The sequence below is a fragment of the Adiantum capillus-veneris genome, chromosome 1 (assembly GCF_014529385.1).
Source record: "Adiantum capillus-veneris isolate H3 chromosome 1, ASM1452938v2, whole genome shotgun sequence".
Classification (NCBI taxonomy): Eukaryota; Viridiplantae; Streptophyta; class Polypodiopsida; order Polypodiales; family Pteridaceae; genus Adiantum; species Adiantum capillus-veneris.
Window position 1 is genome coordinate 77,528,736 of NC_140931.1, and position 3,306 is coordinate 77,532,041.

Here is a 3,306-nt window from a genome sequence, read left to right on the forward strand (position 1 = left end):
AATTGGAGTGTTTTACATGTTTATGTGCCTAATTAGAGGCTTGTGCATCACTCTTACGGGTTGAAATTTCATCAATTTTGCATGATTTGAGTGATTAGAAAGTGTGTAATTATATGTGATTTATGCTAATTTTGATGTCTAATTACTCACTAATCTTGTGTGTTTTTGGTGCTACACACGAATGAATCTCTAATTGAATGTTTTTCCTTCATGATTATGTGTTTGATTTGAAGAAAAATGATGCTTTGTGATTGGTGCTTGTAGGTGGAGATGCGGTGAAGCGGTTGCCTACACACACACACACACACACACACACGTGTGTAATCGTCAATTGGAGTGGAGAAATCGACGCGATTCTTGTTGTAATGTGAGTGCATTAACCCACTTTACAATCTGAAATTAAAGTGCAGATTTGAGAATTGATTAGGTGCACTTAATCGGTGCAAATCTATGTGCACTAGTGTATGCCAACGTGACGGCAAATGTGTACAAATTGGTGCTTGTTTTTTTGGCAATTTTGATTATAATGTGTTTGATACAAAATCATTGATTGATTATGGTCATTATGTTGATATGGTTTATGGTTTTCGATTGCCAATTTTGCATCGAAATGCTACCCAATGTTTGGTAGAATGTGTGTGCATTGATTAGCAATTAGTGCTTGATTATGCTTGTGTGTGCACACTTAATTGGGCTTGTAATTGATTGCAAATTGATGTGAAATTGGATGAATTGCAAAGTTCAAAGTGTGATGATCAATTGAATATGCTTAATTTTGCTTAATTCTATTGCTAATTATGCTAATTTTTAGTTAAAATTAGGCACAAAGAGAAGCAAAATCGACCTAATTTGGATGCAAAATGCATAAAAATTTGATTTTGGGTGTGATTTTGAAGTGTTGATTGCAAAAAAATCTTCACCAAATTGAGAGCGTACGCACTTCACGACCTATTTTTAGCTTTGCATGCGCATAGGTCTCACTTCTCGGAACAGTGTGTGCACTTACTTGATTTACGTGTGTGTGCATTTACTTAAATTGGGTGTATGTGTGCACTTACTTGATTTAGGTGTGTGTGCATCTACTTAAATTGGGTGTGTGTGTGCACTTACTTGATTTAAGTGTGTGTAAAGTGTAGTGCACAAGCAAACAAAGGGGGTGGGGGGTCAAGCACATGTGCATGCTTGTTTTTAGGTGTGTGGAAAGGGAGTAAAGTCAACAAAAGACAAAGCATGTGAGAAAAGAATCTAGGTGAGAGAGAGGGAAACAAAGTCAACAAAGCTAATAAAAAGAGTGTGAAAGCACAAGAAATAAAATTTGATTTGCATGGGCGTCCGAATCTAAAAAGGCCTTAAAAAAAAGAAAAAAATCAATTAAAAAAAATCAAAAACAAAAACAAAAAAACTTAAAAAAGAAAACAAAATTTTTTCTTTTTTTCTTTGCTTCTCACACATATTCCACACGCATCATACGTCCCACATACGCGACGTTCGCGCACATGTACACGATTAGACACATTTAGAGCGGATACGTCCGAGAGTTAGGTTTTGCCAGATTTGAGTCCGATTGTATGCATAAACCTCGATATAGTGCAGATTTTGATTTTAGTCTACATTCGACGAGTTTACGAGGTTTAGAGGCCTATCACACGCTAAGAGCGCACATATGATGGCCATGACCACTTCGTGCTCTGAGTACACATTTCTCACACTTGTAGGTGAGCACAGAGGCCGGCCCTTTTACACGGACACATATGGACATTTCTTTGTCCAGTGTCGCGCCTCCTTGGGCCCCACACAGACCCTCCAGGTGGTGCAAGTCCTTCCCGACGACACGCGAGATGACACATTTAGAGATGACTATCGCGCCACGTATGTGGTCCACCATTTGATTAGGCTAGAGGAGATAGAGCTAGTACACGCAGATGATTTCCTTGAGGTCTTCGACCATCCCGTGCAGGTTACATTACAGCGGGTAGGTCCTCGAGTGATCTATATAGATAGTGCTCAGCGCATATATCGATTAGAGTGTCGCACTTCTAGTAGATGCCTATCCACAAATGTTGCGACACTAGTTGGCGAGCCTAAAGACAAATGATACATGAGCACCATAGGCACTAAGCTTTACTTTTTGACTTGTGGATTGCTGTACGATCCTTGACCGACCCAGCGCCCTACTTCGAGTAGGAGTGCCTCACCTCCTTTAGACATAGTGCCACCACCCACATCACTCAGGAAACCACTGCCAGGATTCTCCTCACCTAGACTTGATTTGCCGCCGAGCGTTTCGAGCTATCACGAGTCTAGAGCGTTGTACACGGCGATTTCTAGCACTTTGCGTACCACTCAGAGTGAGCCACAGAAAGAGACCCAGAGCCTTCAAGACACGTACTTTAGAGAGTCTCAACCTCGACACCTTGCACCATCTAGAGACCCATGCCAGCCTTTGATGACACATATTAGAGAGCATACGAGAGAGTCTATGACGACCACATCACCCCAGTTGAGAGCACCAGACGTAGGGCCCGGTAGATCACCCATTGTAGATATGAGTGCCCCTAGACCACTGACCCCCACCCTTCAGACACTGACCGAGACCAGAGAGACTAGGGATAGCATGAGAGATATAGACGGTCAGATCTTGCATATAGTAGGCCGATCTCCACGAGGGGTTGCATATTATGTTGACACTTATGATCACCCCTTTGTGAGGCTAGCCACCCCACACCGCGTGATGTCTACACCTAGGCAGATTGTGAGAGCCTACCCACAGGTCGATAGAGCAGTTTTTATTGATGAGCTCGGAGAGCAGTATCTCTTGATTGAGACCCTTGATTTTTGTTGACCAGTGGGTCAACAACACAACATAACTCAAGTTTCGTACCAAAGTCTTATCTTTTGCGAGTTATGAAATGCTGCGGATTATGGCTATAAACGTCACTTGTAATGAGTAGTTATTCTAGTTTCAGAAGCCGGGGTGCAATGGCCTTCCAGAGTGTTGTATGTGTAGGATGGTCTCAGCCTGACAAGCTAAAGATATTTCCTCCGTGTGCCTATCGTGTCATCTGTGTCCTCGATTGACATTATGTTGATCTAGGTAGTGTTTGCATGCACTTCATGGGTGTGTGAGTCGCTCCCGCAACATTGGCGCCGTTGCCGGGGACACAAGGACCTAAGTAGGTTTCCTACTAACACTCGTGTGATGGTTGCTTGATTTAGTTTCGGTTAAAGAAATCGTTTTTCTTAAGTGGATCCGGAAGAGGATATTCCGTGATCAAGTGGATAGCCAGGAAGCGTGTGTCTTGCCGA

The 3,306-nt window shown here is 42.5% G+C and overlaps 1 pseudogene; it reads left to right on the forward strand.

Annotated features, from left to right (window-relative positions):
- The first annotated feature begins 1,672 nt into the window (after positions 1 to 1,672).
- LOC147465011 (uncharacterized) lies at positions 1,673 to 2,842 on the forward strand (annotated as a pseudogene).
- Positions 2,843 to 3,306: the final 464 nt, after the last annotated feature.